The sequence below is a fragment of the Arachis hypogaea genome, chromosome 17, assembly GCF_003086295.3.
Source record: "Arachis hypogaea cultivar Tifrunner chromosome 17, arahy.Tifrunner.gnm2.J5K5, whole genome shotgun sequence".
Classification (NCBI taxonomy): domain Eukaryota; kingdom Viridiplantae; phylum Streptophyta; class Magnoliopsida; order Fabales; family Fabaceae; genus Arachis; species Arachis hypogaea.
In genome coordinates this window covers 100,336,299-100,348,355 of record NC_092052.1, presented here as the reverse complement: position 1 = coordinate 100,348,355, position 12,057 = coordinate 100,336,299, and the positions used below count along the sequence as shown (strand labels likewise).

Sequence of the window (12,057 nt, the reverse complement as noted above, 5' to 3'; positions counted from 1 at the left end):
CGAGATCAACATACAACAAAACAGAGATCCTTAGTTCGTGGGTTATACCCGAGATCAATACACAGCAAACAACGATCCTCAGTTTGAGGGTTATACCTGAGATCAACATACAACAGTTCGTGGGCTATTCCTGTAATCAATGATTATCAATTCGTGGATTTTTCCGCATTTAAAACAAATAACAATTTATATGTTTCTCCGAGATCAATGATCATTCAGTTTGTGGGTACTTCCCGAATTTAACCAATTATCAATATGTGGGTTTTATTGATCTTCTCTCTTTTTCTCTTTACTCTGCTCTGATTACTCTTTTCTCTTAGTCTCTTCACTCTGCTCTGATTTCTTTATTTAACGTATGTATTTATAGCTTATGTAAATTTCGGTTGAATAGTTAGCCTGTCCCAAGTATAGGTTCATTAAGTCTATACTGAAACAATTTAACTTTTCATATTATACCTAACCCTAGGCGCAACTGAAGAACTAACTATGTTGCTCCTAGTTCGTTCACTAGTGTCTGTTAGTTTCTGTCATTAAAGCTTTACCGATTTTTTCTTCGATTTTTATCTTTTCTTCAACTTTTTATCTTTCCTTTATGTTTCCCTCACTAATATGTTATTACCACTCTTTAACTGTTTTATGAAGGTAATTATGAGATTCTGAGCTTAAACTTGTTTTTCTAAAACTTTTATGAAAAACTGTCTTTTCTGTATTATTTTATTATTTTTATTTAAATATTATTATTAAATATTTTATTATTATTTATTATTTTATTATTAAATTTTCAAAAATTACCTTACCTTTACCTTTTAACCTTTAAAATCCACTTTTTATCCCGGTAACTTTTAATATTTCTACTTTAACCACCCTAACTTTTAGAAATTACAAAATAACCCCCTAAATACCAAAATTATTACTTTCTTGCCCTTTTATGGATCAAAAAGGTGTTCTTCATTGTCCTTCACCACACTCAAAGTGTTCTTCGTGTTCTTCATAAAATTTTCAGATTCTTTCTTTGTTTTCACCCGTTTTTCAATCTTTTCAGCAACCGATTTTTACCATAATTCAAAATAAATTAGCAGCCACCAAAACCGCATCTTTTCTACTTGATTTTAACACAAATTGAACCCCAATTTGAGTCCTAGAGTTCGTTTTTCCATCTGCACTCAAGAACATGCTTCATAGCTTGAATATCATCAAATTTTATCAAAATTTCAACAAACTTTCATCAAGAATAGCTCATATAAGCAATCAATTTCAATCATAACCAAAGCATACAAAAATAACACAACTCAAACACAACTAATCAAGATTAATTTTACCAAACCCTACCTTGATTTGCTGCTCCAAATCCGGTTACTCTTTGAAGTGTTCTTAAAGCACTTTTTCCTCCTAAATCCAATCAAGAACAACTTTAAAACTCAAAATCATCAACTAACCAAAACTTCAACAGCAGCTTAGGAAGAATATCCTCACCTTAAACTTACTGGAAATTGAAGATCTTTGGCCCACAAGTCAAGCTAAGCAAGAGATCTAAGGAAGAACATCAAGAAAACACATGTTTTAAGCATGCTTCTTGAAAACCGAATTCAAATGGGAAAGGGACAGCCATATAACCTTATTTCCAGCCTTGATAAGTTACATGGTTATGTAGAGAAAGAAGAGAGGATCATTTTGGTGAAATCAGAGTTTTGATTTGAGTTTTAGTTCAGAAGAAATCAAGCTTTGAAGATTTGTAAACCAAGAACTTTCTCTCCTTTTTCTCTTGATGATTTTCAGCCACAATGAGCAAATGAGGCAGCCTTGGAGGTCTTGGGGGTGTAGGGTGAGTTGTGATTGGTTGGCTTGGAGGTGGGTTAAAATAATATTAAAATATCTCAGGTGTATAACTACTAAAACTAGATGTATCGGAACACTCGTAAAAATATCTCTAAAAATTCTTTTCTGAGCTACTAGCATAAATAACACTAGTAACATGTTTAATATGAGAATAGAACATGTATGATGAGGCATTAGCATTTCTAAAGTCATCAAAGAGTGCTGGTGCTAAGTTGCACCAGTAAACTGTGAACCCGGTTAAACCGATTTCCTGTTTTTAACTAAAACAGACCAGGTAACCTTATAATATCATTCAAGCATATTATAATACTAATATAATGATAATATTATACTATTATCTCTCTTCTCTCATGAATCGAGTCCGGTTCGTCAAACATAGACTATTTACGAAAATCAGAATCAAAACTCCTAACCGATACGATTAAAAAACTAGGCTCTTCGTGATTGCATTGTCGAGCTTGTCTCAACTAAGGTCCTGAGTTAAAGATAACATAATGACAATGAGGATTGAGATGCTTGATGATACAGCAGAAGTGTTTCCTTTACTGATCTTCTGGAGAAATCCGTGTCTTCAGAAAAGATCTCGCGTACTCGAAAAACGGGATTGTTACATTCTACCCTCCTAAAAGAAATTTTTGCCCTCAAAATTTCAGCCATGTGCAGAATCCATCTTCAAGCGATCTATTTCCTTCAAGCCATCCTAGCGAAGAGATCGGTCCATTCCTTACAGCATCCAAATCTCACATAGTCATAGCCATGGAGATCGTAACAGCTATGAAGATAGTTGTGGCTCACATCGATTTGTTGTTCGGAGCTCAATTAGACCATGCATATTCACAGTCATTGAGGTCTTATCCGCACCAAAAAATCAATATTAAGGTGATCAGTCTTAATATCTCAAGTTAGGTACGAACATTCCCAAAATGAGCACTCATAGACATTCATGCCAAATGTATCTTAAAGATACCCTAACAGCATGAGACACACAAGCAGAGTATGCAGTAAAGCATAGTCAGTCCACTCCCCAGGCTCTACCAGGAATGAACTGCTCTGATACCAAATTGTAACGACCCAATTTTCAGTATGTCTAGATCATACCGGAAACTGAGTGCTACCAACTTGTCTTCCTAATTATTATCTATTATTTATTATATGAGCCTGATTCGTTGTTAAAAGTGTAGTTATTTATTGAGGTACATTTTTTTTGAAAATGTTTGGACTAATAAATGGAATCATTCACAATCAACTCGCAAATAATAACAGATACAACAGTTACAAACAACCACACTTATATACATCTCAAACAGTTAACAACATTCAGTTATCCAGCCTTTATTAGAGTAAGGATCTTTAATTAGAACACCCCATATATATATACATACAATATCCCAGGCCCTAACCTATTCAAGAAGTCCCTAAGCTGGAATCCAGGCTAGCCTAGACTCTATACTCACTTAGTCCCTCTAAACTACTAAAGCGAGGGAAAGTACATTCTAAGTCTTCAAAACTCAAGTCAGGTGGAACATCATCAAAAGGTGAAACATCATCTACTACTCCTCTGCACGATCAGACGTTGCTATATGACATCTCTCTGGTACCTCATCAAGTAGCCACATATCAAGAGTTTCGTACACAGGATTTAAGTTAAAGTTCACGTACACACATGGTGCAGACGTTGGCTGGTCTCACAATATATACATATAAATAGGTATTGGAGTTCACTCTAGACGTAGAAGACTACCTAGAGCGGAATCCTCTTTGCAGAACGATTATCAACGAACTACGGAAGGGTACTCTTGCTTTCATCTGAGGGGGAAGGGAGAGAGAATGGGTAAGAACTAGGGAGTTCTTAGTAGCGTCGGGGTTATTAGTTAAGTTCATTAATTCTGTGTTGTTTTGCAGATAAATAGCAGAATACAGAGAAGCGGTAAATGAAAGATTCAGATAAATAGAGAAATAGAAAATAGAACACAAACAGAAGGATACAAGAAAATAAAACATAGACACAGAAGATATAATACAAACAAAGAAAGCATACATTCATACAACAATCATAACAGAGAAAATGCACAACCAAGTATGATGCATGTCTGTCCTATGCAGGCCATGAGCTCACATGTCGGTTTACACCCTGCGGCCCGACATTACCTAGGAACAAGTTCCAGATATGGTTTCCCTTTGTGTCCTTAGTGCATACGTGTCGGTGGTAAGAATACCACTCCTTCGTGATTTTCGGCAGTCAGCACAACGCTCGACCCCCGTGATATACGCATAGGGGGAAACAGTGATCCGCAGTTTGTGGGCATCCCCGAGATCAACACACAAACAGAACAGTGATCTCATTCCGTGGGTTTTCCCGAGATCAACATACAACAAAACAACGATCCTCAGTTCGTGGGTTATACCCGAGATCAACATACAACAGTTCGTGGGTTATTCTTGTAATCAATGATTATCAATTCGTGGGTTTTCCAACATTTAAAACAAATAACAATTTATAGGTTTTCCCGAGATCAATGATCATTCAGTTCGTGGGTACTTCCCGAATTTAACCAATTATCAATATGTGGGTTTTACTACTCTTCTCTCTTTGTCTCTTTACTCTGCTCTGATTACTCTTTTCTCTTAGTCTCTTCACTGTGCTCTGATTTTCTTGTTTAACGTATGTATTTATAGCTTATGTAAATTTCGGTATGAATAGTTAGCCTGTCCCAAGTATAGGTTCATTAAGTCTATACTGAAATAGTTTAACTTTTTTATCTTTCCTTTATGTTTGCCTCACTAATATGTTATTACTACTCCCTAAGTGTTTTATGAAGGTAATTATGAGATTCTGAGCTTAAACTTGTCTTTCTAAAGCTTTTACGAAAAACTGCCTTTTCCGTATTATTTTATTATTTTTATTAAAATATTATTTTTATTTAAATAATATTATTTAATATTTTATTATTATATATTATTTTATTATTAAATTTTCGAAAATTACCTTACCTTTACCTTTTAACCTTTAAAATTCACTTTTTTACCCCGATAACTTTTAATATTTCTACTTTAACCACCCTAACTTTTAGAAATTACAAAATAACCCCCTAAACAACAAAATAATTAATTCCTTGCCCTTTTATGGATAAAAAAGGTGTTCTATATTGTTCTTCACCACACTCAAAGTGTTCTTCGTGTTCTTCGTAAATTTTTCATATTCTTTCTTTGTTTTCACCTGTTTTTCAATCTTTCCAGCAACCGATTTTTACCATAATTCAACATAAATTAGCAGCCACTAAAACCACATCTTTTCTACTTGATTTTAACACAAATTGAACCCCAATTTGAGTCCTAGGGTTCGTTTATCCAGCTGCACTCAAGAACATGTTTCATAGCTTGAATATCATCAAATTTCATCAAAATTTCAACAAACTTTCATCAAGAATAGCTCATATAAGCAATCAATTTCAAGCATAACAAAAGCATACAACAATCACACAACTCAAACACAACTAATCAAGATTAATTTTACCAAATCTTACCTTGATTTGCTGCTCCAAATCCAATTACTCTTTGAAGTGTTCTTAAAGCACTTTTTCCTCCTAAATCCAATCAAGAACAACTTTAAAACTCAAAATCATCAACTAACCAAAACTTCAACAGAAGCTTAGGAAGGATATCCTCACCTTAAACTTGCTGGAAATTGAAGATCTTTGGCCCACAAGTCAAGCTAAGCAAGAGATCTAAGGAAGAACATCAAGAAAATACATGTTTTAAGCATGCTTCTTGAAAACCGAATTCAAATGGGAAAGGGACAGCCATCTAACCTTATTTCTAGCCTTGATAAGTCACAGGGTTATGTAGAGGAATAAGAGAGGATCATTTTGGTGAAATCGGAGTTTTGATTTGAGTTTTAGTTCAGACGAAATCAAGCTTTGAAGATTTATAAACCAAGAACTGTCTCTACTTTTTCTCTTGATGATTTTCGGCCACAATTAGCAAATGAGGCGGCCTTGGAGGTATTATGGGGGTGTAGGATGAGTTGTGATTGGTTGGCTTGGAGGTGGGTTAAAATAATATTTAAATATCTCAGGTGTATAACTACTAAAACTAGATGTATCGGAACACTCGTAAAAATATCTCTAAAAATTCCTTTCTGAACTACTAACATAAATAACACTAGTAACATATTTAATATGAGAATAGAACATGTATGATGAGGTATTAGAATTGCTAAAGTCATCAAAGAGTGCTGGTGCTAAGCTGCACCAGAAAACTGTGAACCCGGTTAAACCGATTTTCTATTTTTAACTAAAACAGACCAGGTAACCTTATAATATCATTCAAGCATATTTAAATACTCATATAATGATAATATTATACTATTATCTCTCTTCTCTCATGAATCGAGTTCGGTTCGTCAAACAGAGACTATTTACGAAAACTAGAATCAAAACTCCTAACCGATACGGTTCAAAAACTAGGCTCTTCGTGATTGCGTTGTCGAGCTTGTCTCAACTAAGGTCCTGAGTTAAAGATAACATAATAACAATGAGGATTGAGATGCTTGATGATACAGCAGAGGTGTTTCCTTTACTGATCTTCCAGAGAAATCCGTGTCTTCAGAAAAGATCTCACGTATTTGAAAAGTGTGGTTGTTACAAATGTTGGTTCCTAACTTGGGCAGTACAACTCCTAACTTCAGGTAAGGGTATGGCTTGGTGCCTAACTTGAGTGCACCTGGCGCCTAACTTCGTGTGTTGCACTCCCTCATAGCCTAACTTGGGAAGTACTAGCGTCTAACTTGGTGTGTTTAGCACTCACCTGGCACCTAACTTCAGCATAGTGGTGCCTAACTCCATGATTGCATCTCATCTTGGCGCCTAATTTCATCAATATGGTGCCTAACTTTAGGTGTCCCGAAGTGAATGCTCTTCCAACGCTTGATGTGGCGCCTAACTTGATGGAGCCAAGTTAGGCGCGACCCTTCCCAAGAGCAACACCAAACTTGTACGCAGCGTTGGCACCTAACTTCAAGGGGTGAAGTTAGGCGCCACCCCTCTAGTGTGTAACTTCCCAATTTTGCATATATGTGGCGCCTAACTTGAGAATTTGAAGTTAGGCGCCACCCAATCCGAACCAAGCTACTCCAGGGTGTCTGAAACTCTATCTTCAGGTACCTGTTTCTATTTTAACTACTCTGCATGATCCACACACACACGTAAAAACAGAGGAAAAACAGTAGAAATTCAATTAAAACCAAACAAATAACAAAATCAAAGCAACAGAAATCAAACTAAAGGATACAAACAAATCGGGTTACCTCCCGACAAGCGCTTCTTTAACGTCACTAGCTTGACGGTTAGTTCTGCTAATTCAGCAGATGAGCGGACCTTTGGCGATCAATCTCGCCTCCAAGATAGTGCTTCAACCTCTGGCCATTAATTGTAAACTTTCTGTCAGAATTCTCTTCTTGATACGGTGATGCTCTGGTTACCACAAACGGTCCTGACCACCGATATTTTAGCTTCCCGGAAAAGAGTTTGAGCCTTGAATTGAACAGAAGCACTCTCTAACTTGGCTCAAAGACTCTGATGGCAATCTTCTTGTCATGCAATATCTTAGTTCTCTCCTTATAGAGCTAGGCATTCTCATAGGCCGAATATCTGAATTCATCAAGCTTATTCAACTGAAGCATCCTCTTTATTCCTGCAGCTTGAGCATCAAAGTTTAGAAACTTGATTGCCTAGTAAGCTCTCTGCTCCAGCTCAACTGGCAAGTGACAGGCTTTACCATAGACCAACTGATAAGGGGATATGCCAATAGGAGTCTTGTATGCTGTCCGGTATGCCTAGAGATCATCATCAAGCTTCCTAGACCAGTCCTTCCATAAGATACTGACGGTCTTCTCTAGAATCCTCTTGAGTTCTCTGTTAGAAACCTCAACCTATCCACTTGTCTTAGGGTGATAGGGGGGTTGCCACTTTATGACGGACTCCATACCTCTGCAGAAGTGAGTCCAGCTGTCTGTTACAGTAGTGACTTCCACCATCGCTAATGAGTGTCCTTGGGACACTAAACCGACTAAAATTATATCTCTGAAGAAAGCTCATCACCACTTTGGCATCATTGGTGGGTAGAGCCACAGCTTCCACCCACTTGGAAACATAATCAACTGCCACCAAGATATAATTGTTGGAATATGAGGGTGAAAAAGGTCCCATGAAGTCAATACCCCACACATCAAATAACTCAATCTCGAGAATCCCCTACTGTGGCATCTCATGATTGGTAGGGAGATTCTTAGTTCTTTCACATCTGTCACAGTTCTTCACAAATTCTCTTGAGTCTTGGAAGAGAGTCGGCTAGTAAAAACTGCTCTGCAGGACCTTTGTAGCTATCCTTTCACCACCAAAGTGGCCTCCATAATCAGAGCCATGACAGTACCAAAGAATCTGTTGTGTTTCCTCATCTGAGACACATCTCCAAATTATCTGAGCATCTTCTAAAAAGGTATGGTTCCTCCCAAAAGTAGTACTTTGCATCCGTGAGTAGCTTCTTCACTTGTTGTTTAATGTACTCTTTTGGAATGAAATTCATGGCTTTCTAATTTGCAATGTCCGCAAACCATGGAGCCTGCTGAATGAGGAATAGTTGCTCATCTAGAAATGTCTTAGTCACAGTTGTGGGTGGTTGCACGCCCTCTTTAGGTTCAATCCTAGAAAGGTGGTCAGCTACTTGATTTTTTGACCCTTTCCTGTCTTTGATCTCAATATCAAACTCCTGAAGGAGTAGCACCCATCTGATTAATCTTGGTTTAGTATCCTGTTTGGTTAGAAGGTACTTCAAAGTAGCATGATCAGTATAAACAATAACCTTAGAACCAATTAAATAGGATCTAAACTTATCAATAGCATACACAATAGCTAATAATTCTTTTTTGTAGTGGTGTAATTCTTTTGAGCATCATTCAACACACGACTAGCATAGTAAATGACATGCATAAGCTTGCCGTGCCTATGTCCTAAAACAGCTCTTATAGCATAATCACTAGCATCACACATTAATTCAAATGGCAAATCCCAATCAGGGGGGCTATGATGGGAGCAGAGGTAAGGTTTGCTTTTAGAGTTTCAAAAGCATGCAGACATTCAGTATCAAATACCAAAGGAATATCAGCAACTAGTAGGTTACTCAATGGTTTAGCAATCTTAGAAAAATCCTTTATAAATCTTCTCTAAAATCCTACATGACTCAAAAAACTCTGGACTGCCTTAACGTTAGTTGGTGGTGGTAATTTTTCAATTACCTCCACCTTGGCTGTATAAACTTCAATTACCTTACTTGAAATCTGGTGTCCGAGAACAATACCTTCTGTAACCATAAAGTGATATTTTTCCCAATTTAAAACAAGGTTTGATTCTTGACACCGTCTCCATCCTGTGACAGTCCTTGTAGGAATTAGCTCATTCTTTTCATTCTTGATCACTGTCATCCCTCCTTTCTTGGGAACTACCTACACAGGATTCACCCAATGGCTATCAGAAATAGGGTATATAATTCCGGCTTCCCATAGTTTCATTACCTCCTTTTGGACCACCTCTTTTATAGTTGGATTGAGTCTCCTTTGTGGTTGCATAACCGGTTTAGCATCATCTTCAAGAAGAATCTTGTGCATACACTTGGTTGGACTAATCCCTTTTTAAATCACCAATGGTCCACCCAAGAGCTATTTTATGGCTCTTGAGCACTGTAATCAGTGCCTCTTCCTCACCAGGTTTCAAAGAAGAGCTAATAATCACTAGATATGAATCATTTTCACCTAAGAACACATGTTTCAAAGAAGGAGGCAAAGGCTTTAGCTCAAACTTGGGGACTTCTTCCTCCAACTTAGGCGTGTTCACCATGTTCTTTTGGGGAGGTGAATCATCAATCTCAAGTAATTTATACTCAGAGAGAGGATCCAGAATATCATTAAGTACCCCAGCTTCTAGTACTTCTTGAACAAGTGGTTCAACAACATCAACTCTCATACACCCTTCAGTATCATTAGGGTGTTTAATGGCTTCAAACACATTAAGGACCACCTATTCTTCATTGACCCTCAGGGTTAATTCACCATATTGCACATCAATCAGAGCTCTACTTGTAGCTAAAAAGGGTCTTCCAAGAATAATAGAGGACTTTTTATCCTCTTCCATATCCAATATAACAAAATCAACAGGAAAAATAAATGGCCCCACTTTCACAAGTAAATCCTCAACAACTCCCACAGGAAATTTAATAGAAAGAACAGCAAGTTGAAGAGGAATACAAGTGGGTTTTACCTCCTCAATTTCGAGCTTTTTCATCACTGAAAGTGGCATGAGATTGATGCTAGCTCCAAGATCACAAAAAGCTCTCTGAATATTGACATCTCCAATGGTGCAAGGGATAACAAAGCTTCCTGGATCCTGCATCTTCTCAAGAAGGTTATATTGAATAATAGCACTGCATTCCTTAGTTAACACCAGTGTCTTTTTCCTTCCAATTCCTTTTGTTAGTCAACAGTTCTGTCATGAATTTAGCATAGAGAGGCATTTGCTCAAGAGCCTCGGCAAAAAGAATGTTGATTTGAAGCTTCTTGAAGACTTCTAAAAATATGGAAAATTGCTTGTCTTTGGAAGCCTTTTGAAGTCTCCGATGATATGGCATTTTAGGCTTGTACTCAGGAGCCTTTGACAATGTAGGATGAGTGTCAAGAGAGACTGGGAATGGGTTATCTGCACGCCTAGGAGGGACGTGCTCCACCTCTTCTTTCTTCTCCTTTGGAGCTTCTTTTTCAACTAGCTCCTCATTGACCTTAGTTTCAGAACTAGCTACTTTACCACTTCTCAATTGAATGGCCTTGCAGTCTTCTCTTGGGTTCACCACTATATCACCAGGAAATGTACTTGGAGGTCTCTCAGGTATTTGCTTGCTCAATTGGCCTACTTGCACCTCTAAGTTTCTGAGTGAAGCTCTAGTCTCCTGCATAAAACTATTCAATAGTGCTTTCAAATCAGTGTTCTTCTGGGGCTGAGAATTTGTCTACTGAGGTGGTTGTTGTTGATGAGACTAAAACTAACAGTTATTATAATTATTCTGTTGGGAACCACCCTGAAAATTATTGTTAAAATTTTGTGATCTCTGAGTTTGCTCTCTCCACCCCAAATTTGGGTGATTTCTCCACCCTTGATTATAGGTCTTAGAATATGGATCATTATTGGGGTTTCTAGGAGCATTTCCCATGTAATTGACCTGTTCAAAAGAAAATTGAGCATAATCATAATTCTCACCTAGCATAGAGCTACCAGTCATGTCATAAGGAGCCTCTTAAGGTGCATTCTGAGTGTTAACAGCTGAAATCTGCTTCCCACTCAATTGTTGAGTATTCAAATTCATCTGTTGAGACAAAATTTTGTTCTAAGAAAGAAAGAGCATCAAAAGCCTCTACTTCCAAAATGCCTTTCTTCTAAAGGGTCCCAGAGTTCACAAGATTCTTGTTAGATGAGTATAAATATTGGTTGTTAGCAACCAACTCAATAAGCTTAGTAGTCTCCTCTGGTGTCTTCTTCATGTGGATTGAACTACCTGCAGAATTATCTAAACACATTTTGGACATTTCACATAAGCCCTTATAAAAGATATCCAGTTGAGTCCATTTAGAAAACATGTTCGGAGGACATTTCCTGGTCAGCAGCTTGAATCTCTCCCAGGCTTCATAGAGGGTCTTACCATCTTTCTGTCTGAAGGTCTGAACCTCCACCCTTAGCTTAGTTAGCTTTTGTGGTGGGAAAAATTTAGTCAGAAATCCAGTGACCACTTTATCCCAAGTGTCCAGGCTCTCCTTGGGTTGAGAATCTAGCCATAGCTTTGCTCTATCCCTTATAGAAAATGGGAAGAACATGAGTTTGTAAATCTTAGGATTCACTCCATTAGTCTTCACAGTATCACAAATCTGCAGGAAATTAGAAATAAATTGATTTGGGTCTTTCTGAGGAAGTCCATGATACTGACAATTTTGTTGCACAAGAGTGACTAGCTAAGGCATTAGTTCAAAGTTGTTTGCAGCTATAGGAGGCACCACAATACTTTTCCCATAAAGATCTGCATTAGGAGCAGTGTATGTGTGAAGCACTCTTCTTGATTGTTCATTCTCATTCAGATTTGCCTCATTGGCATTGACAGCACAATTATGATCCATAGTGGACTCTGCAG

General features: G+C 37.5%; 1 non-coding gene across 1 annotated transcript; it reads left to right on the top strand.

Annotated features, from left to right (window-relative positions):
* Positions 1-11,506: 11,506 nt before the first annotated feature.
* Positions 11,507-11,614, top strand: LOC112768190 (small nucleolar RNA R71). Its single transcript, XR_003185628.1, has one exon. It is a non-coding gene; the product is annotated as a small nucleolar RNA R71 (small nucleolar RNA).
* The last annotated feature ends 443 nt before the right edge of the window (positions 11,615-12,057 follow it).